Source organism: Bactrocera tryoni, chromosome 2 (genome assembly GCF_016617805.1).
Source record: "Bactrocera tryoni isolate S06 chromosome 2, CSIRO_BtryS06_freeze2, whole genome shotgun sequence".
In the NCBI taxonomy this organism is placed as follows: Eukaryota; Metazoa; Arthropoda; class Insecta; order Diptera; family Tephritidae; genus Bactrocera; species Bactrocera tryoni.
The window spans coordinates 75,582,897-75,607,585 of record NC_052500.1 but is presented as its reverse complement, the minus strand read 5'-3'; the positions used below and the strand labels follow the sequence as shown (position 1 = coordinate 75,607,585).

General features: G+C 36.1%; 2 non-coding genes across 2 annotated transcripts; one reads left to right on the top strand and one right to left on the bottom strand.

Moving 5' to 3' along the window:
* The first annotated feature begins 1,147 nt into the window (after window positions 1-1,147).
* Trnad-guc lies at window positions 1,148-1,219 on the top strand. The gene has a single exon. It is a non-coding gene; the product is annotated as a tRNA-Asp (tRNA).
* A 20,620-nt stretch (window positions 1,220-21,839) lies between these two features.
* Trnam-cau lies at window positions 21,840-21,912 on the bottom strand. The gene has a single exon. It is a non-coding gene; the product is annotated as a tRNA-Met (tRNA).
* Between the last annotated feature and the right edge of the window lie 2,777 nt (window positions 21,913-24,689).

Genomic DNA, 24,689 nt, shown 5'->3' with positions numbered 1-24,689 from the left:
ATTCTGTATTTTAACATAACGGATTTCCAATACGAAATTCAAAATATTTATAAAGCAATTTCAGGATTTTCTGGGAAATATGTATAGATTTAAATATTTGCAGTTCTATTTAAGCCATCAAAAGTAAGCTTTTTAAAGATTTCCAACAGCCCATAGTCTACCGGTAATACTAACGAATACCGACACACCGCATACTGTCAGTATTATATTATATCTTAACGAAGCAGCAATAAGGTGCTTGGTGCAGTTAATGTTTATAGCCTGAAGGTGTTAATAGGGAAGGAGAGAGGTTTTTCATTCTTGGTCTTCCCTTCTGCATTCCACTGCGCTTCGTGTTTCAGCTCTTAGTTCCGAAAGCTGAAACTTATGCTCCGCACTACACTACTAAAATACGCCATCTGATCAAATTTGTCTCGGACTGATACATTAAAATTGCGTATGCAAATCTAATCGATCATTTTTTTTACTAGCAAGGTACGAACTTTGTTATTCTCATGTGAAGTTTGACCTCCATATGTGAATTAATGGGGTTTTGGCGATTGTTTACAAAGGTATGGAGATTTTTACCATGGAAAAAATAAACAAGTTTTCTTGAAATTTTGGATTTTAATGGAATCACGGCTACGGAAATGTAGAAAATTTTGCAGTAATATTTTCGGGAGTTTATCACGAGCACAACTACTTGAATAGCACAAAACTTTTGGTGAAGGTTGTTAAGTCTTTTGCTCCCTCACAGTTGTCCAATCAACTCTGTTAATGATGAGAGCATCAACCAAGTTAAAGAAACAGTGGTTGAAAATCACCGAAAGATTGGAGATGATCTCAAATTCTCTTACGCATCAACTCAACAAATTTGGTTAATGTTTTGGGCATGAAGCGTGCCATAGCTAAACTCTTTCTAAAAGATCTGAATCTGTTGCAAAAACTACAGCGATTAAAAATAAAATCTCTCAAAAAAAGAGAGCTACATAAAAATCGAATTCAAGTTGAATTAAGCCTTCCTTTGGCATTATGATGGCTGTTACATTGTTTAACGATAGGAAACAGAAAACAGAATTATAAGACAAATTAAGGTTCCATAATTGTCTTTAATAGGTAGATTTTTACATAATTAATAATGGTACATTCATAATTACTTGTTCACCAATCCTCGATAGTATAGTGGTCAGTATCCCCGCCTGTCACGCGGGAGACCGGGGTTCAATTCCCCGTCGGGGAGTAAACGCTTGGTAATTGTGTTTTAATTTAGTATTTTCGCATAAAAAGATACTTGACAACGTAGTTGAGAACCCTAAATTCATCAAGCGTAAAATTTTAGTTTTTTGTTTGTCCGTGTCTAATTTGATCATCTTTTATATTGTAAGCATATGTGAGGTAGACTGTAATTAATTATAAATATTTTCTGCCACAAAATATTCCCATTACCTCTTTCTCTTTTCAACACAGCAATATTTTTTTTTTATTGAAATATGAAATGAAAACCGCAAATATATAATTTCATATTCATACTGTTTCATTAAAAATTATCAGCGAGTTCGTGTGAGAGTGTTTCATTTTCACTTAACTACACATTTGCCACAAATATCGATTATTGGTAACTTTAGCCGACGCTAAATTTTCCATTTGTGGCGCAATAGTTTTTATCATTTTGTGGTTTTAGCTATAACGGTTAACCGCCTCCCACGCAGGCAGCGAGAAAAAATAAATAAAAGCTACAAATAGACAGAATAGTGGCATCAAAATAGCGGTGGAGGCGCTATTATGAGAAAATATGTGTGTATGTACATTAGGGTGTTTTTTTTTGAACTATTAATTTTTTTCAATCCCGTCACGAAATTTTCTTGGAAATACCCTAAAAAAAATTCCCTGAAAATTTTAGCCCTTAATATTAATCTTTATTTATTTAATTTTTTTAGGGTATTTTCAAGGAAATTTCGTGACGGGATTGAAACAAATTAAAAGTTCAAAAAAAAAAACACTCCTATGTACATACATATATATAACAAGTAAGGAAGGGCTAGGTTCGGGTGTCACCGAACATTTTATACTCTCGCATGATAAAGTGATAATCGAGATTTCATTATCCGTCATTTACATATTTTTCAAATACCGTATTTGTGTAAAGTTTTATTCCGCTATCATCATTGGTTCCTAATGTTTATACTCGTATTATACAGAAAAGGCACCAGATGGAATTCAAAAAAGCGTTATATTGGAAGAAGGCGTGGTTGTGAAGTGATTTCACCCATATTTAGTACATGTCATCAGGGTGTTAAGAAAATATTTCATACCGAGTTTCATTGAAATCGGATTATTAGTTCCTGAGATATGGTTTTTGGCACATAAGTGGGCGACGCCACGCCCATTTTAAATTTTTAAGAAAAGCCTGGGTGCAGCTTCCTTCTGCCATTTCTTCCGTAAAATTTAGTGTTTCTGACGTTTTTTGTTACTCGGTTAACGCACTTTTAGTGATTTTCAACATAACCTTTGTATGGGAGGTGGGCGTGGTTATTATCCGATTTCTTCCATTTTGAACTGTATATGGAAATGCCTGAAGGAAACGACTCTATAGAGTTTGGTTGACATAGCTATAGTAGTTTCCGAGATATGTACAAAAAACTTAGTAGGGGGCGGGGCCACGCCCACTTTTCTATGCCCCTCCCTAATGCGATCCTTTGTGTCAAATTTCACTTTAATATATTTATTTATGGCTTAGTTATCACACTTTATAGGTTTTCGGTTTTCGCCATTTTGTGGGCGTGGCAGTGGGCCGATTTTGCCCATCTTCGAACTTAACCTTCTTATGGAGCCAAGAAATACGTGTACCAAGTTTCATCAATATATCTCAATTTTTACTCAAGTTACAGATTGCACGGACGGCCGGACGGACAGACGGACGGACGGACAGACAGACATCCGGATTTCAACTCTTCTCGTCACCCTGATCACTTTGGTATATATATCTGACTCTTTGAGTTTTAGGACTTACAAACAACCGTTATGTGAACAAAACTATAATACTCTCCTTAGCAACTTTGTTGCGAGAGTATAAAAATTAGTGGGAACAAAAGAAAACCAAATATTTGTTGCTCTTGATACTCTGAAAAATATGCTCTTAGAAAGACAGGGTTTATCCGGAAAGTAATACTGCGTCGATTTAAAAACATTTATTGAACCAATCGTAATAATTCTTTAAAAACCTTCAGCGCGATTTTCAAGCATTTAAGGCGTCACGGAAGGCATTCTCCGGAATAACCTTGAGAGCCGGCGTGCATGCTGCTTGGATCCCCTCTGTCGTCTCAAAAATCTTTCATCGGCCTTTTCAGGCAAGGAAAAAAAGTTCGGGGGCCACATCTGGGCTGTAGGGCGGCTGCGGAAGCGTTGAGATGTCGACCTTGGAAACACACCAATTCTTGCTGAAGCAACATCTGGGTAAGCTTTTTTGATCTGCATAATCGGCTTGCACCAGGTGCTCGAGGACAACTGACCAGTTTCTGGTTCGTTACCTAGGAACGCCCTCTACCGATAATAATAAATAATAAAAAACAAGTAAGGAAGAGCACCAAGGATGTTCAGGAATAAAGGAACATTTTATACTCTAGCAACTTGCTAAGATTAAAGCCAGGGAAGTACCTTCAGGTAAAATTAGTTATATGAGGACTAGGACGAGTTTTCACTCTATTTTATTCATTCTAAGATCAACGGTGCACCGTTATAATAAAAACACGCGTTCTCAATAATACGAAGGTAACACACATATTGGAGTTAAGGGAAGTATTGACTCGATTCAACACATTTTTGACTCACAGGCATACCACTCTCAGGAAAAGATTCTCTCCGAATTTAAATTGTATACCTCGAGCATTGGCCGTTATTTTCGGAAAAAAATCAACCATAGATATTGGGGTCAACTAATTTGGTACCTAGGGGCTTGAACAGCTTTGGCCCAGATGGGATAATTTTTGGTCATAGAGTGCCACACCTCAAAGGCACTTTTCCTGCAAAGTTTCATCAATGGAGTGTCTTGCCGTAAAAAGTCATACTTGGAGAAATTTTCGTAGAGGTGTCTAATAACATATTTTCCAGAGCACCAAGCGAAAAAATTATTTGTGTTTTTTGATCCACCCTAATAAATATACATATAGACAGTTAAATGATTTTCTATGAAGAAAATATAGAAAATAAACTGAAATGAGTCACCCTGTTTCGGCGTAACTGAGAAATGTTGAAAAGTTTTGCAAATAAAAAATCAAAACCACATAATATCAACTAAAATTAGAAACTAAACTGTGAATAATAGCAACAACAACAACAGCAATAAGCGTAATTAATTACTGCGAGTTGCTAAATGCGCGCTACTCATACGTATTCGATTCTAAAAATAAATTAATAGAAATTTATAATTGAAAAGTCGGAATGTTTAGGTGTGTGGATGCGGCAACTATATTTGCTGGAGGGTGTACACAGCGTACGGGCGCAGAGGATGTGCAAACTTTTTCAATTAAAACGTAAGCACACAAAGAGGCGTGTGAAGCGCACACTAATACCAAAACCAAATAAAACAAACGTGCCGCATTTGACACAGTGATCGCTCTATTAAAGCGTGGCAAGTTGGCTACAGTGGCGCACACACTCCTCCGCTTATACATAGATATGTGTGTCTGTGCGTTTTGCGCCAAAGGTATTGACCGTACTACCAGCTAGTAGGTTAGCCGTGCGCAATATGCAGACAAACTGAAATTTAGACAGACTCAACCGGAAATAATTGTGGCATGCCACAAAGTGAAAGAGAAACACATTCAACCTATTCAACTGTGTCTGCATAGTTGTCTACTCGCCTACGTGGCATGCAAACGAGCACACTTTTCTCACAATATATACACATGAACATATGTACATATATAGATATATGTAATATGCGGAAATATATTTGTAGGTTATGCGCTTATCTAACGGTACTTTCGGCATTTTGTTCGGCTGCTCGGGATGTCCTATTACCACTCACTTGCTTATTTATGCTTTTATATTTGGTTGTACTTTGGCAGGTATGTATGTTTGTAGGTGTTAGTGGATGTGGCCAAAATAGTTGTGGCAAACAAATCAAATTAATGCAGTAAATTGCGGTGCCACATGAAAATAGGTTAATTGAATTCCAACACATTAAGTATGATAGATATGTTATGTAATTGTAGGATAATTGAATGGTTTGGCAATAAAGAATTTAATAACCCCATACACTTGAAGTTAAAAACTGATGCCCAGAGCATACTAAAATTATGGAGAGAACACTTCTTCAACCTGCTGAATGGCAGTGAAAGCTTATCACCAGGAGATGGTGCACCCGAATCCCCAATCGATAACGATGGAGCAGACGTTCCATTGCCCGGCCATGAAGAAATTCGAATAGTGGTGCCGATGGAATGCCGACCGACCTATTCAAATACGACGGCGTAGAACTGAAAAGGATCATGCATCACCTTCTTTGTAGAATATGGTCCAACGAAACATGCCCGACGATTGGAATTTAAGTGTGATCTGCCCAATCCAAAAAAAGGGAGGCCAAATAGTACGCACCAACTACTGTGGGATAAGCCTCCTCAACATGGGATATAAGGTTCTATCGAGCGTACTGTGTGAAAGGCTGAAGGCCACCGTCAACAAACTGATTGGCCTTATCAGTGTGGCTTTAGATCTGGAAAATCTACAACCGACTAGATTTACACCAAGCGTCAAATCTCGGAAAAGACCCGTGAAAGGAAGATCGACACAAACACCTCTGTTTCGAGTTTAAGGCATCCCTCGACAACACGAAAAGAAAGTCTTTCTATGTCGCTATGTCTGAACCTGGTATCCCCGCAAAGATAATTCGGCTGTGACTTACATTGAGTAATACCAAAAGCACCGTCAGGATCGGGAAGAACCTAAGCGAGCCGTTCGATACCAAACGAGGTTTCAGACAAGGCGACTCTCTTTCGTGTGACTTCTTCAACCTACTTGTGGAGAAAAAAAATCGAGCTACAGAACTAAACCCGGAAGGTACAATCTTCTATAAGAGTGTACAGTGGCTGGCGTATGCTGATGATATTTATATCATTGCCTTAACAACCGCGCCATTAGTTCTGCTTTCTCCAGACTGGATAAGGAAGAGAAGCAAATAGGTCTGGTAGTGAACGAGGACAAGATGAAATATCTCCTGTCATCAAACAAACAGTCATCGCACTCGCGACTTGACTCGACCACGACACTGTTGACAGTCATAACTTCGGAGTCGTAGATAATTTCATCTATCGTGAAAGCAGCATTAACATCAATATCAACGTCAGCCGGAATCCAACGCAGAATAACTCTTGCCAACAGATGCTACTTCAAACTGAGTAGGAAATTGAGTAGTAGAGTACTCTCTCGACGGACGAAGATGAAACTCTTTAAATCACTCATTATTTTCGTCCTGCTATATGGTGCAGAGGCATGGACGATGACCACATCGGCGTTACGAATTTTCGAGAGAGAGGTTCTGCGGAAGAATTATGGTCCTTTGCGCATTGGCAATGGCGAATACCGAAGTCGTTGGAATCGATGAGCTATACGAGATATATGACGACGTTGTCATAGTTCAGCGAATTCAGAGATAGCGGGTACGCTGGCTAGGTCATGTTATTCGAATGGATAAAAGCACTCCAGCTCTGAGAATATTCGATGCAGTACCCGCTGGGGGAAGCAAAAGAAGAGAAAGACCTCCAATCTGTTGGAAAAACCAGGACCTGTTTACACTTGGAATCTGCAATTAGCGCCAAACAGCGAAGACAGCAAGCGAGCAGTTCTCATAGGTGCGCTCCAAGCGCTTATAAAAGGCATTATGGTCACATTGGCCTTTTCTTCCGTCGGGGCGTAAATCAGCGATATGTTGAAGAACTTCACTTCAGTGCTTACTTGGTATAAGACCGGAAGTCGTGAGCTGCTTACGCCGTAAAGGAATCCTTTCTGGCTACTCCCAAGTGAATGGCGCTCAGAGAACTTTCCTCACTTGCGTGAATTTCTACACATGGCTCCATCCTCCAATATACCTTTTACTAAATTTAATTTAATTAAATATAATCTGTCAGCTATTCGCACAGAGATGTTCGAGCTTCATTATGTATACTGCCTATGCCGCATAACAGATTTTAGATTACCTTTTCTGCAATAAACCACATACAGGAAGTTTAAGTGTGCGATTAGCATTCAAATATCTGATTGCGGAATATATAAAAAATGTACACCCAGTATAAACAGAGCTATTTACTATTTACATCTATACAAGTACTCAATTCAAAGTTAGCCCACATTCCACTTATTTTACTGCAGAAGAAAATAGCTTGCGTCGAACGAAAAAAAAATCACTAAACTGAAAGCTAAGCAAAAGCTATTTAGATATCCATCGCACTTCCTGGGAAGTACCACTGCAATGTATACTCACAAATGAATTACTTTTAGGTAGAGAGTGAAATTCGCGGTGGGCATTGTTCAGTGCATTAGGTGGCTAGCCGAGCTAACGAACAGAAACGGAAATAGGTGGTTACGCCTCAGTATTTGCGCATTTATTTAAATTTCAGTGGAGTTTTAATAGTTTTTGTCAGTTGAAAATCGATTTGGCTGTATTTACGAAGTTTAAATGAAAGTTTTTTGTGAAAATAGTGTGCATCAGGGGGTTGGGGTTTCGGCGTAGCCCAGTTCGGTGCCTCCTAATTTGTAGTATCGGTGGGCTGTTTTCCGCTGTTGGAGTTATCAGGAAGTTTAGGAAATTAAATAGTACCAAATATTTATTTTTATGGTTGTTTTAAGTTATAGGGTTTGTCCGGAAGGTATTGGGACTTGGGGGAAAATGTTTGTCCTGACTCTTCAGGTGCTCGGAGACAGCTGACCAGCCGCTCGTTCGTTAGCTAGGAACGCCCTCTACCGAATCCAGTCGTTGAGCGCACGCTCCGAGGTACAGTCGCGGCGGAAGAAACATAGTCCTATTACTTTCCGAACGAACCCTGTATATTCATCAAACACATCATAACTGGTGAAGAGACTGTCCAACAATCTGGTAAATGTCGGTCTAAAAATGTGGCGAAACTGAAAAAAAAAAAACAAAATTTGTGGAATGCACTAAAGGTCTGTGGCACGGTTTATAACAAGTCTATGGAAAATTGGATTAATAATTGGCATTCAAAATTCGTGAAACGCACTGAAGGCGCCAGCCGAGGACAAGTCTATCGAAGATGCTAGCTGAGGTTTATAACAAGACTATGGAAAATTGGATTAATTGCCGGCATGCATGTATTGACAAAAGGGATTTTTTCGTTTGCCAGTCTGGTCCATATTTGAACAGATCACCTCTATAGGCACAATATTTCATTGTGTCTTGAATCCTTAAATCTTCCCAAACTAGGTTGTGGAGATCCTCCTAAGAGCAAGGAAGTAATGATTTGCATCTAATGGATTCTCAGTTATTCTAGCAGAGCATAATGAGTAACCAAGAGTAAAACCATAGATCTGGGATTTTGGTTTCTGGAAGATATGGTCATTTCGAATTTTTTAAAACTGCTGATCTATCAATTTAAACTGAAAAAGTGAAAGAGCAGTTGACGACTCCCACGTAGAATCAGTGAGAGAAAGAGGATCGCAGAGTTGAGAGAGACCCATTCGGGTCTACGTCACCGGAACGGACCCGGATTTTTCATGCGTTCAAAGACTTTCAACTCTTTCTGTCGCTACCAAAACCAAGATATACACATGAACATACATATATTTATATTCTGACTCTGGAATCATCGCTAAGCCAATCTTATGAAGAAAGAAATATATGGTCATCTCGAACATCTCCAAACTCCTGACCTATCAAGTAAAACTGAGAAAGTGAAAGAGCAGTTCACGATTTCCACGTAGAATCGGTGAGAAAAAGCGGATCGTATAGTTGAGAGAGACATTTACACATGTACATATACTTATATTCTGGCTCTAGAATCATTGCTAACCCAAACTTATGAATAAATTCGAATCTTAACTACTAAATAAGCCGCTTTAAAGACTGGAATTTTATTTATGACCTATGGACACGCCCATTTCGTGTGCTGCTATTTAATTTACACACCCATATATAGTATATATATTGCAAATAAATTTTACAGTTAGGGCTACCATCAGCTCCGCTCTACAAATGGAAGTTAAATTGTTGGTTCTGTGAGCGCGCGGCGTTTGGAGAGAAATGAGCAGCGAGCAGGTGGCGGTTAGAGTTACAATTATTTCCGTTTGAAACTTTTGCGGACAGACAATTTAAATGTTTGCTCATTGTTAGTGTTGCTTTCATTTGAGTTTACTTTATATAACTATATATACTATACATCCGATGAGTATATACGGTATATAGCTTGAAGCCAGTATTGTTGTAGTTGCTGTTTCTGCGGCTAGGGCTATACACCGACTTATAATGCAATTGAATACTAATAGTTTACTTTACTACCGCCGCCACCGCATGAGAGGCCACAATTGGATTACCGTTAGGGAGTGTAATTGCTTAGCTATGGAGCAAAGGGTGTTTGTTAGCCATACCAGTTGTTGTTGTATGCTGAATTGTAACAATAGTAATGGCCACCATTAACGGAAGTGTAAAAAGCTTTTGTTTGTGTTATTGCTTTTGTTGTTTTTTACTTACGTATTATACTCTTTTTCAAATTCAAATACAACTAAATTAGTGGAGAGTGTTGAGTTGTGTTGATTCAACCAGTCAGGTGGGTCACAGCCAGCATAGCAGACTTTTCATAAATGATACAGGGGTGTGAGAGTAAATAAGAGAGAGATAGAGTATGTGGGAGTGATTTTGAAGAGATTGTGGGCCTGCTGTGTTGTTTTTGAAACAAGTTAATGGACAGTTTACTGCCAAGCCAATGAGGATTAGAAAATTATACTTTCCATGGCTTTCCTAATTGAATTAGTGCAAAAAGGAATAAGCTGAGTGAGTGAGTGCTTTTGTCGGAACACATGACTACAGCAGGCATACGATATATGTATCTACCATATTTCATCAGGATGAAAGCACATCAATTGCAGATGAAATTGTTTAATTAAAAGCCAGTAGCGAAGTAAAATGCAATTAAAATTCGCTGAATGATAAAATTAGGTTAGGTAATATAGGGTTATGTTAAACTAACTGAAGCTATGTTAGCGAGGTTAGGTTTGATAAGGTTAAACTATATTAGTTTGGCTAAATTAAGACATATGAATATAGTTACGCTTTGTTGAGTATAACTGTGTGAAAGTATGTTAAGTTACGTTAAGTAAAGTTAAGGTAAGTTGAGGACGTAAGGTTTGAAAAGATAAAATAAATCAATTAGGTTGATTAACGTCAGTTAGAAAATTTAAATTATGTTCGGTTAGGTACTAGATTAAGTTTGGTTATGTTACATTAAGTTAAGTTATATTAAACTTAGGTTGAATTACGTCAGTTTGAGTTAAATTGGTTTATGTAGATTAAATTAAATTGCGGCACGTAAAATACTGGGTTTAGTTATATTAAGTTACGTTAAGTCAAGTTAAGTTAAGTTGAGAACGTAAGGTTTGAAATGAAAGAATAAATTAGTTAGGTTAAATAACATAAGTTAGATAAGTTAAATTATGTTCGGTTAGGTACTAGATTAAGTTATGCTAGGTTACGTTACGTAAAGTTAAGTTATATTTCACTTAGGTTGAATTATCTCAGTTTAAGTTAAATTGGGTTATGTAGATAAGTTAAACTGCGTTAAATTAAGTACTTTGTTAAATAGTGTTAGGTTACGTTAAATCAAGTTAAGTTGAGGACATAAGGTCTGAACAGAAAATATAAATCAGTTAGGTTGAATAACGTCTATCGGATAAGTTAAGTACTAGGTTGAATTATGCTAAGTTATGTTAAGTTAAGTACTGGGTTACATTAAGTCAAGTTAAGTTAAGTTGGAGTTGACTTACAAAATCAAAAAAAAAAAATTATGTAGATAAGTTAAATTGGGCGAAATTACGTAATTTGTTTAGTTATATTAGGTTACGTTAAATCAAGTTAAGTTGAGGACATTAGGTCTGAAAAGAAAACATAAATCAGTTAGGTTGAATAACGTCTGTCGGATAAGTTAAGTACTAAGTTGAATTATGCTAAGTTACGTTAAGTTAAGTACTGGGTTGCGTTAAGTTAACTTAAAGGTGACTTGCAAAATCAAAAGAAAAATGGGAGGATTTACGCCAGTTTGGGCTAAGTTGAGATGTAGTTAAATCACGTTAGGTTAAGTACTAAGTTAAGCTACATATGTTATTTTATGTTAGGCGAAGTTAAGTTGGGTTAAAGATATGAAAGCAAGTTGGGTAAAGATAACCGGAAGCTTGAAAACCCTTATATCAAGCGTATGGGGCTAGGTAAACTATAGAACCGATTTTACTCATTTTTGACATACGGGAACTTTATTATCAGTAAAAGATGTTCTCTGAATGTCTTTAATTTATCTAAAAGACCTAAAAAACCAACATTTTCGGTGTAAAGTCAGGTATCTGAACTGAGGTTCCCATTTTCGATATCTGGAAGCTTATTTCGACTTTATGAGATGGCTTACCTTAAGAGCCCTCTTTTTGTAAAGTTTTGTCTTCATTGGTGCTTGGTTTATTTTTTGTAGATTGAGGGTCTCGGATGGAATTTAAAATTGTGTTATATGAGAAATAGGCGTAGTCGATTTCGACCGTTCAATGTTAGGAAAATCTTATGAATCTATCTCAATAAGTTCTAGGTGTTACGAACAAATATTATTGGTACTCTGTTGCGATATGATTCGAGAGTATAAAAATTTAGTCAGTTGTATCCGACTGAGACGTTTTAAAAATCTGAAGCGAGATTATGTGTCTCGCTTTTGTTGTCGTCTTAGGTTAAGCAATGAAAGTGATATTTGGAATTGAAGGAGTTGAAATTAAGCAATAAATTAACTCAGTAGAGATATAAAGTTGGAACTTTGCCCTCTGTTTTCGAAAGGCTAAAAACTTTGTGATAAATTTACTCATAAGGAAATGTCATCTCACTCAATACCTTTTCTATAAATTTATTCGTAGTTCAAGGAATACATCATCACACCTTTACTTCCCAGCTTCTAATCGCTCTCGATAATCAAATAAACTTGTAAAAATGCAACCCTGTAAAACTTCTTCTTTAGCTGTATCGCTTTTATCAACTAACTAAACTTAGAAAATTAAATTTTTTCTATAAGCAATTAAATATTTAACATTTCTTGCTACAGAATTTTGTAAAGCAGTTGATTCCCACAAAGCAAAGCTCATTCTTCCGCTGTCGCAAAGTTTTCGCTTGATTGCAGTGCCAGGATTACCATGTTTAATTGCATAATAACTTCGTTTTATTTAATTACATTTTGTTGCATGCAGAATTCGAGTAATATCGGCATTCCATAGATGTCACTAATTCTCTAACTAAGTAAATTACCGAATGTGTAAGTAAAATTTATCATTTATTATTGATTTATGGGACGAAATTCATTATTCCATGCGCTCTTTTCAAGCAGTAAATTTATGCCGAAACTGTTTGGCCTAAGAAGAGAGAATATGCAAGCAGTTTGAATAATTATACAAAGTGAAGTTTTAATTGGCAGCAATTAGTATGAATTATGATGGCAGTAAAAAATGAAAATTTACTGAAACGATGTAAGATTTATGGATGAATCCACATGGATTATTTAATTTATGAATTGAAATTATTTAATTTAATATATTTGGCTGTAAGTATGTTGGTTCGTTCACAAAGAAATTTGTGTGTAATTTAAAGACAATGAAGGCGGTTGGAGAGTCTATTATTATGTTGAACTTATGGGCACATACGAATGTCGAATAAAAACTATACAATAATTGAAAGTTCGTTGAATGTCAAGATTAAAGTTTACTCTGGGTCTGGTGAGTTTTCAAAGCATGAGCACACGTCTCTTAGTCTTGGAGTGATAAATGCAATTGGAATGCAAAAGCGTTTGCAGACAAGGTGGCCGACACTAGGATGAGTTACACCTGTATAATGTACTGACGGAGCTACTCAAGCATGCGGCACGTATAATATACGTATATATATATATACAATAAGGATGTCTGTGTATTTAGCAATGTGTATGTGGCAGCTTTGCGCGCCGGAAATGGAAATTCAAAGGATATTGCAAGAAAAGAAAGCGCCTTAATGCGTACGCAATTCGATTACCTACAACTACTTGTGTATCTTGTCATATACTTGTATATTATCCATGTAAATCGATATTATCGCCACTAACGGTATGAGTGTATAAAATTATATAATATTGTTTCTATATATATTTCACGTTTTTTCCTGCTTTGGAAGTTCTAAGGATGAAGGAATAAGTGATAGGAGATTGGTTGATGTATCGTTACTCCCTGATCCGAAAAGAACGCAGCAGGCTTACTTCATTTTCTTTTTTTTTACCGAATTCTAATTACCTGACTTTATCGCCCTATCTCTTTAAAAACATTAACATCAATTTTTTTTATAAAAAGAGGAATATCAATTATTTTGTCATGCTTTAAACTTCTTATTCTCGAATTACCTGCTCATCAGTTAAAATGTTTAATTTAAAAAAGGATTTTAGCAAATTGAGAGAGCAATTGAGACTAAAGAAATGCCGCGGATACAAACTTTAACTGAAATCTTTTTATTAAAGTAAAAGGCCTTAACAATGTCATATATTCAAAGCATTTTTACTACTGAACTACTTTTATACAAAGCTTTATTATTGCCTCCGTTTGAGTGTATAAATACTAGGTCTGTCGCAAAGAAACAGAACTTTTTAAATATAACTGTTTCTGTTGGTGCCACCTATTGGTGGGTATATGAAATAAAAAGTTTGATTTCTTGTTGATATTTCGTAAAAGTTGTAGGACAATTGGATAACTACAATCGATGTTATCGATCAAAAAGTGACAGCAGCTTTTAGTCATCGGTCGTAAAATGCAAAGAGCAAATATTAAATTTTGTTTTAAACTTGGGAAAACGTTTACTGAAACATTTCAAATGATGAAAAAAGTTTATGGTGATCAGTGCCTATCCCGTAGTAATGTGCATGAGTGGTTTAAGCGATTCCAAGAAGGTCGTGAGGACCTCTGTGACGATCAGAAGTCGGGGCGGCCAAAATCAGTGATTACCTAAAACAATATTGAAAAAGTGCAGGAATCATTATTCACCAAAGACTCCATTCATCGCATTTTGATAGATAAATTGGGTCTACGGAAGGTGTGCTCCAAGTTTGTTCCGCACAAATTGACTGAAGAGCAAAAATTGCTACGAATCCAACTTTGTAAGGATTTGATTAAGGAGTCGAGATAGGACATAAACTACAAATATTCGATTGTAACTGGTGATGAAACGTGGTGCTTTCAATATATCCCGAAACCAGACGTCAAAGTGCCGAATGGAAACATCCAGACGTCCCATCACCGAAAAAAAGTCGTCTTCAGAAGTCAAAAATAAAGACAATGCTGATTTGTTTTTACGATTCCGAGGGTATTGTATACCGAGAGTTCATCCCACCTAGCCAAACGATTAATGCTTTACCTTGGTGTTAGGAAGCGTCATTTGTCACGCATTCGTCGTGCTCGACCACAATACTGATAGGCAGGGTCCTGGCGCCTGTTGCATGATATTGCGCCGTGTCATCGGTCGACGCTTGTCACTGATTTTTTGACAAAAAACTCCATATTAACCATTAATCACTCACCCTACTCACCTGATCTGGCACCCTGTGATTTTTACCTATTTGGAAAAATGCATTTGCCCATGAAAAGGCACTGGTTTCACGACATTTCAGCTATCCAAAAGGCGACGACCGATATTCTCAAGAGCATTCCGAAAAATGACCTTAAACACTCATTTGAAATGCTAATTGACCGAGCTAAACGCTGTATCGAAGCACAAGGAAAATACTTTGAATAAAAAAATATAACTTTTGAAAAGTATTAATGTTTTGTTGTTTTTTTTAACAGTTCTGTTTCTTTTGCGACAGACCTTGTATATGTCAACGCTTAACTCGATCTTCTTAGACTATATGCCTCAGTTGTTGTTTGGCGTTTTCTGGGAAAATTTAGTATATGTACATATATGTATGTATGTAAGTATTTTTTATACCATCTAAAAGTACAGATTTCCATAAACATAAAGCCTACTGACTTTAAAAACAATTTGATATTTTGAATTTATAATTTTTATTGAAATTTAGGGTTTCTCCTTAATTTTTTACATTAAAAAGTACCGTGTGTTTGGGACATAAGAAGTTAAGTTTACACTAAATTTCGTGGCAGAAAATTTCTTTTGTGGAAGATAAAAATGAAAAACCCAAAAACTTGGATATTTCAAATTTTTTCATAAATTTTAAGATTGTATATAAAAGGTCTTTATATAAAAGTTTTAGATTTTTTTATTACCTACAACTCTAGCATATAACTATTTTCTATAGGTCTCGCAGTTTTGGGGAAATCGAGCTAAACAGTTTTCCTCTCTTCTCTTCTCGACCACGTGAATTATTTTTTCATCTAAATGATTTTTTGTTGATTTTTGTTTTCTAAAATTATCTAATCTAAAAATCTGGTCCAAAAATTAATTTTGTCGACTTAATACTCATCAATTCTCATGGTAGTCTGGTCTATGTAACTAAAGCGGACCGCTTTTTTTATTTAGTCAAGGATGTTTTGTAAAATTTGTTCAACCTAGTGTAATGGGCCTGTTGTTAACTCGGCTATAATCGCGTAAGTGGTGTCTACCCCAGTAAAGAAGAAGAAGTGTTAAAACTTTAAACACGTTTATCTCGAAAGACTGTTTTAAGAAAAAATTTTCTTCGGATTGGCTAGACCGTTCGTCTAAAAATTTTTACTCGATCTTCTTAGATAGGTTTATCAGGTGATAATCAAGGGTGTAGGAATTTTGACTTTTTTAACCACACTGAATTTTTTTAACAATAAGGCATTTTTTTTGAGAATGCCGCTATTTTGTCAAAAATCAAAATTTTTCCTAATTGTTCATTTATAACCTGAACTCAACTATTGCAGTAAAATTTTTTTATTTTTTAGATTTCATATAAGGAAAATTTTCCTTGGCTTGACTTCGCTAAATGTATGTAAAGGTTGTTGACTTGACTAAATGTAAATAAAAGAGTCATTGACTTCATAAAATGTAAAGAAAGGTGTCAATGACCACGGTAAGATGTAAGCAAAAAGGACACAATGTAAACAAAGGTTGTCGACTTAACTAAAGGTAAACTAAGGTTATGGAATTGGTTAAATTAAATGTGAACAAAGGGGTCACTAAAAACGATAAAATATAAACAATAGGGTCATTGACCTCAAGTGTAAAAAAAGGTTGTGAAAAGAAGCTGCTCATTACTCGAATCAAAATAAATAAAGATCTCTATAGACCCACTTATGCCATAAGAAGTGCCCCTGTGCGGAGTATTAGAGCCCCGGTTCGGTTGAAGTTAACGTGTGTTTTAGTTATTTATGTCAATGTCGTCGTATTTCCCATGCAGCTCATCGTTCCATCGAATGCAATATTTGCCGTGGCAACGCAATCTTTCGCAGAACTTTTCTCTCAAAAACTCGCAACGTCGACTCATCAGATGTTAGCATCGTCCATGCCTCTGCACCATATTAAATTAATTTTAATTTGACTTATAGATTTTTGTTTTTGTCTACTTAGTCCGAAGTAGCACCTGTTGGCAAGAGATATTCTGCGTTGGATTTCGAGGCTGACGTTTTTGTTACTGAACAAGTACCCGCCAGAGGAAGCAGAGGAAAAGGAAAACCTCCATTCCGTTGGAAGTATCAGGTGGAGAAGGACCTGGCTTTGGCGAAATTCCTCATTTAAAATTATTTAGTAAAAAATCAAAAAAACCCGAGGGGCGAAAAAGCTTTAATCAATCATACAATAACGTTACTTTTTAGGAACTGGTGTGCTAAATCTAGTATGGAACTGCACTTGCAACTTGATCATCTTTCGATCCTCAGTTTGAAATATCGATTAAATAATGTTTCCAATACTAGTTTCGGTAAGGTTAGATGGCTGATCGCTCAGCGTGACAGAATACTAAAAATTTCAAAATATTTTTTAAATTTTCTACTAAATATTCTTAATAAAGAATCGTTACCAACTGATTCGGATAATCTTATTCTTATTGGAAATTCAAATTTAGTTCAAATTTGTTCGACAGCACAGCGATGAACTTCAAAACGCTAACGCACTTCATGGTGCTCACCATAATGTATGCATATATGAATGTTTGTTTGTATGTATGTATATGCTTGAAATTCAGCACTCGGCAATCCTCTCAACTTCATACTTCAATACGCGCTCGTTTATGGTGAAATCTATGCACTTCGAACTCAACTGTAATTTCAAGCTGGCAGCACAAGTGCTCGTGTATTTGGCAGATGAACAAATTTATGCACTCGACGATGCACCCAACACACGTTCCGCGCTTACTTATATGCACTAATGTGGGCTTGTATGTACGTATGTGCGCTTGTATTTATGTATGTGTGTGATTGTTAAGCGAGTATTGTAGAGCGTGAGCACAGCTGTTGCAAATGCAATACTTTTTTTCCAGTTTTGACTTTTTCTATATTTTTGTTGTAATTGCACGTTTGGCAGTGGAATTCGCCTTACATGCCATTTAATATGTGCTCATATGTGTGTGTGTGTATTGGTGTGCGCTTTTGATCCAACGCCTGAGCTGAGATTATCCGGGAAGTTCAATTAAAATTCAATCTCCATTGCGCAGACAGGCAGGAAGTGCGCTTTGACTGCGCAAAATTTAACTGTACACACATACATACTTACACATATACATATATATATATATATGAGTAGATCAAATTTGATATAAAAATAGTGTTTGTATGTGTGTACCAGTATGTAATTGCATGTATTTTGTTCAGTGATGCTTGTGTGTGTCTTGTCCGCTTCCAATGAGCGTGTAACGTTGACTTTATTTTTACTAAAAACGTCAACTTCGCTTGCACCGCAGTTTTAATACCCTTCACAGGTGCTTTGTTTATAAGAAAAAACGGTATTAAAAGCTCTTTTTGAAGTTTTTTATTGATTAGTTTGTATGGTACAAAAGTGGACCGATAGGGACAGCAAACTCATTTAACATTTCCCTTCAGTAAAGTTTGCCAAGTTATTAACATTTATCACCGAAATTCGGAGTCAGTGGCCTCAACTTTAAGAGCGCTACGTCCAATTTATCCTCGTCATAATCGTCCGGTCAGATCAACAATTGAGCATCTAGTGGAATAATTTCAATCCACGGGCACTGTACAAAATATTCCCGAGCCAATGAGACAAAGAAGTGACGGTAGTGTCGAGAATATTGCAGCCGCTAGCGCATCAATTGTGGAAGACCCAAATCAGTCTCTTATATGTTGTTCTCAAGCGTTGGGCATTTCTGTGACGTCGTTGTAGCAAATTTTGTTAAAACATTTTGGCCTATATCCTTGCAAGATCAAATTGCCGTAAGACAAATGGCACTTGACCATCAGAATCGTCGTATGTTCGTCAATTGAGCTGAGCAACAACTTGAAATTGATCCGGATTTTCATCGAAAAATCAACTTCAGCGATGAGGCTCATTTTAAGTTGAATGGCTTCGTTAATAAGCATATTATGCGTTATTGCTTAGACAGCAATCCGCACGTACTTCATGAGTCACCATAACATCCCGAAAACGTTACGGTTTTGTGCGGTTTATGGGCCGGCGGCGTCATTGGGCCGTACTTTTTCCGTGATGATCAAGACTGGCACGTTATTGTGAATGGGAATCGCTACCGCTCAATGATAACCGAATATTTTTTCCCCGATTGATGATATGGTCTTGGACAATATGTGGTTGCAACAGAGCGGCGCCATAAGCCACACAGCGAATGTCACAATCGATTTATTGAAAACCAAGTTTGGTAAACGTTTTATCTCACGGCTCAATCAATTGGCCTCCTCGGTCGTGCGATTTGATGCCGTTAGACTATGTATTTACTGTAAAGCTATTGATGTAGCTATGGCCAGCGACGATTGATGAACTTCAGTAGAATATCGAACGAGAAATTGCAGCAGCATCGTCCGATTAATGCTTGAAAACCGTCGAAAATTGGGTTTAGAGTCTGGACTTCTGAAAGTGTGCCCGTGGTGGCCATGCAAAAGAATTCGAGTTCCATACATAATGGCATCGAATGTACTTTCACAGGAATATAAAATTTAATTCTTATTGAAAAACCCGTTATAATCCGCTATAGGCCCAGGAAACGTGCTATTTCGATCGGACCATAAGACGAAGGGTGTGAGATAAGTGGAGTTCGTAGGGTATGGTCGATTCAGAATGAAGTTGCGCGAAGTTCACTCAACACTCTCGTGGTAACTCGAGCTCGAGCGCGAGGTATGTCGGTTCTGGATAAGCAGGAGTTTAACCTGCTACAGTATCCAGAATCTCCTTCTGCCAGTTTTTGAATATGGTCGCTGTAGATTAAGTGGGGGAGAGTCTCCTTGCAGTGAAGAAGGGAGAAAAAAAGGAGAAATAGTTGTTTACTTTTGAGCGCATGCCATCGCTTCAATTATTCGACGTCAATATCCAGCAATCAGCGAGCGTTCGAAGTTCCGTCTGCTGGTTGAGGGAGTCTCGAAATTTAGAAGTAATTAGTAACAGGAGATTGTTCTTTGTCCTGAAGTAGTGTTGTGTGATTGACTGTGTCAAAAGTTTTAGACAAATCCAAAGCATCGAGGATCGTCCTTTCACAACGTGCCTATTAATTTCGGCCATGAACTATTTGGGCGTTTATGACGCTAAGTGCTGTGCCATCACAGCTGTGCCATTTGCTTTCGGACGATAAGACTACCCTTGGTTAGCGGGACCACTCGTCCGACTTTCCACACATCGGGTATTCGAAGAGTGGTCAGCAGCAGATTGAAGACCTTGGTTAGAAAGCTTACTCTCGTCGAGCTTAGATGCTTAAGCATCGGTATATTTAATTCAACTGAGATGATTTAACACCGATGAAAGTAAGTGGCGCGCAGTACTTTGGCATTTTGCGCAGTCGTCGGGTAACCCATGGTTTGGCCTTATCTGTCGAAGGGAGCAGTGTGAACTGCTAGCTAAAGTTGCTCGCGTACTTTTTTGGGTCCAAGGAGGCATGACTATTGAATTGAATTTCAACTAGGTTGTCATGTCTCTTAGGATTTGACAAGGTCTTGACAGTAGTCCAAAACTTACTAGCACTGGTGGAAATGCTGATTAACTATCTGTGTAATTTTCAAATTCAGATCCCCTATTCGTAGATTGCAGCGTTCTATTTTAAAACAAGCCATGCAAAATTTCCTGAAAATATCTTGTCAAATTAAAAGTTTTCGGTACAAGGTGTTGATTTTAATCGTTCTGACTGCTATATGCTATAGTGGTCCGATATCGGCAGTTCCAACAAATGAGTAGCTTCATGCAAAGAAAAAACGTGTTCAAAATTTCACACTAATATCTTGAAAACTGGGACTAGTTGACGAATATGAAGACGAACAGGGCTAAAGTGACTCAGCTGGTCATTGAGTCTCCGACGTTCCTTCTGAGTCTTAAAAACATCGTGGCAAACCTAATATACCCTGTTCATGGTATAAAAATGGACAAATGGGATTGTATGTGGGAGTACAATCCCACATATGTATACTATCACAACACTCACACATGCCCCGCCTAACCCATATCCGGCTACTCAATAAGCAAATATGAATTGTATGTTGACTTTATCTTTTACGTGTCATGGCATGCAAATGCATATGTGTGTGTGTGGGTATGCAATTTGTCCTGCGGTATTTTTATTGAAAGTGATTTTAGTTCACTAACTACATCAGCCGGAAATATGATACAAACGCAAATATTAATGTATGTTCGTTGGCGTAGCTGAAAATAGTTTTCCAAAATATTCATTCGCAGTTCAAATTGTGAGGTTATTTCGCATGCATCTACGTATGCTTAATGAAAAGTGATATAGCAACTGTTTGCTGAAAAAATCTTAATAAAAAGTTCAACATTTTCAAAAAAAAAAACGAAAAAGAGGGAAACATATCGAATCAAATCAAATCTCTAAGCTTGTTGAAACAGATTTCGTTTAGCTGGAAACTTTTATACCGTTATTGGTGCTTATACGTAAATATGTAAGCATTTATGCAGCAAAAGAGTGTGGGAAATGGCAAAATTGAGATTAAAAATTTCTTTGCATATTTTTTTGGTTGTTGTTTTTGTTTCTTTATATGTATGTAACTAGCGACATGCAATGTTATTTGAAAAGGAGAACTGTCAGTACTGAAAAAATTAAAAGAGATGTATGTGATATTAATTAACTTGCCTGTGTTGAAACGCAGGATGGTGTAAGTAAGTTTGGAACACAGTCGGAAATCAAAATATTACATATTAACTCAGATAATGTCTGTAATAGTACAGTGTGCAATCTATATAGTTGAGATGATTCTGTGTAGTATAGGTATATACAATTCACTGATATTTTAATAAATATTGTAAGGTAACTCTATATGTCATCAAAAGGGGGCGTCTCTCACCATGGAAAATAGTATATGTATGTATATATGAAATGTCGTGTGAAAATTTCTAGTCAGTTTCGGAGCAAATTTCCTCACCTACTTTGAAAACAGTGTTTATATAAAATTATAAATTATTTTTTTATAAAAAAAAATAAATAAATACACAAAAAGTAACGATAATTTAACCAAATAATTGAATTTCAAATTACAAAAAATAAAAATACAATTAACAAAAAACTGACTGCCCCGGGTGAGGCTCGAACTCACGACCTTAAGATTATGAGACTTACGCGCTGCCTACTGCGCCACCGAGGCTATATAAAGGTTAACGGCGCCGTCAGGATTGCAGCCGCTACGATTGTTTCTAACTTAAATGTGTGGATAGCGAAAAGTAAAAAACTGAATATCTTAAAAGTACTGTTAGCAAAATTAACTATATAAATACTTTCTATTTTTATTCAGAGTTATAAAACAATAATAATTCCATGCATGGTATATTACAATATATAATACATATATACATAAGCACAAAAGATGCGGATGATTAGTATATGATATAAAGGATCGGAGAAAATAATTATGAAAGCGACACAAGAATTAAAATAAAATTTCGTTCAATTGCTTAAACAATGCTGAAAATGGGATTTATTTAGAAAAAGATATTTTTTCCATCTAACTTCATTACAATAAAAACAACTATGATAAGGTTGCACAACGTTCTAAGAAACATAAAATATTCTTTACGAGGTTTTTCTTTACGAGTTTATATGCTTAGCTTTCCGAGAAACACACAGATCTGCCATAAAAACTTTGTTTTTACAATAAACTTTTTACACTGGTCCAAATTTCTCTGGTTGAGTCCCTGAATCTGACTTAGGAAAACAAATTAATTAACCAAGAACTTTCTGAATTTTCTAATATTATGGATTTGAGTTAAGATAACTCTATTAAATAGACCATCGATCAGACTGTTACAATTTCTTCTGATTTTCTGGAGTAAAATCTTAAGATATATATTTTTTTAAATAAAATATATAGAACATTTTTCGAGATATTATTGGCGGTTTTCTAAGAATATATGTAGAGGAAACTCTATTTTATGTTATTTTAAAAGTACCTGAAAATTGTCAATAAAAGCAAAATATGGTATTTTATTATTCATCAATATTTTTTTTTTTGCCTTCAAAGTAATCCCCACCAAATGTAATGTACTTTGCCTACGATTTTCCAATCTTCGTAGTAGTAGCTCCTTTAGCGAATTTTGTTTTATGAACAAGGTGGTTGATCGATGGTATTCATTGCGTTTTGGCTTTAAACTTGATCACATCCGTGGCTCGATGCGATGGTGCTTTATCATCATGTAAAATCCATGAACTGTTCTTTCATAATTCCGGCCGTTTTCGAGCGGCTTTGGCGTAGTGTTTTTTCTCCATTCCGATGATTGTTGACTTTGAGATATTAATGGCGGTTTTTCTAAGAACATCGTGGAACTGCTATGACATTGTACAAATAGAGCAAGCCCTGAGATTATATCTATTTGTAATTTTTTCCATTAATATGCACACCGCAATTCTCTCAAAAAAACTCATAAGCTTTTGGAAATTTGATCACCAAGCCTTTTATAAATATAAATATATTATTATATATATTATTATATATATATAAATTATATTAAATATAATCACTCGAATAGTATAAATATGTTGCAAATAATTTTTTACTCTTAACGTCTATAATATTTCAAAAAGTTCAAAAAGCTCCGCAAAAGCTGCGACATGAAAAATTTATCATAAAATTTTTACTTTTTTGCCTTTGGGTTTCACCGCTCAGCGGGTTTTATAAACCGAAAAGCTTTTCAAAAGCTTCCACTTGACGGAGAGAATGTAGTCATAACATTTTGACTTTTTCGTCTTTAATATTTGCAAAATCTTCCAAATAAACCAGGAAATTTTGTCATAACATTTTTTTCCTTCGTTTTGACGTTTTACTACCTACCGTTTTTTATATTCCGGAAAAGTCTTCAAAAGATTACTTACAATCTATCGGATTTCGTCATACATTTTTAATTCTTCATCTTTGCGTTTTACTGCTCAGTGTGTTTTATATTCCGGAAAGTTCTTCAAAAGCTTGTCCAAAGCTTCTGTTTGACCGAAAAACTCTGTCATAAAATTTTGACTTCTTCATCTTTGCGTTTTACAGCTTATCGTCTTTAATATTCCAAAGCTCCGAAAAAGCTCTTCAACAACTTTTATACGAATGAGAGGTTTTCATAGTAAAATACTTTTCGTCTTTACTGTCTTTGATATTGATATTGAATTGTGTCATAAAATTTGTACTTCACGTTTTACTACCTAGCGTTTTTTATATTCCGGAAAACTCTTCAAAAGGTTTGCAAAAACTTTCTTTCAGCCAAGAGAATTTCGTGATACAAATTTTATTTATTCTTCCTTACGTTTTTCTGCTCAGCGAGTTTTATGTTCCGAAAAGCTCTTCAAAAGCTTTCTTACAATTTAGAAATTTAGAGGAATGTGAACTTTTTACATCGACGTCTTTGCGTTTTTCTGTGTTTTATATTCTGAAAAGCTTTGGAAAAGCTTTTTAAAAGCTTCCAAATGACCGAGGGAATTTCCTCATAAAATTTTTCCTTCTTCATATTTACGATTTACTGCTTAGCGTCTTTTATGTTCCGAAAAGCTTTGGAGGAGTTTTCCGAAATTTTCCATTTATCCCAGAGGATTTCGTCATAAAATTTGCTCGCTGAATTATTAATTAATTATATTCGCCTAAAGTCTCTTTTGTGCTGATTAATCTAACATAATTGTTAAAGAGCTGTGTATTAGTTTTTTTTAATAAACCCATTGGAAATCCACAGCGCTCTTCGAAAACACTTCAACTACAACAATAAGATTAACTTCAATAGCAAGTTTGAAATGTGCACATTTTCTTTACTCTTTATGCACAATCTGCATACCTACTTAGGACCGCAATCAGCGCAGGGTTGTTACGGCTAAATGTTGTTTGCAATGCACCTAAAAGTATGCAAACATTCGCGTGGCTTACTGCAACAAATGCAAACAAAACAAATCCAATTA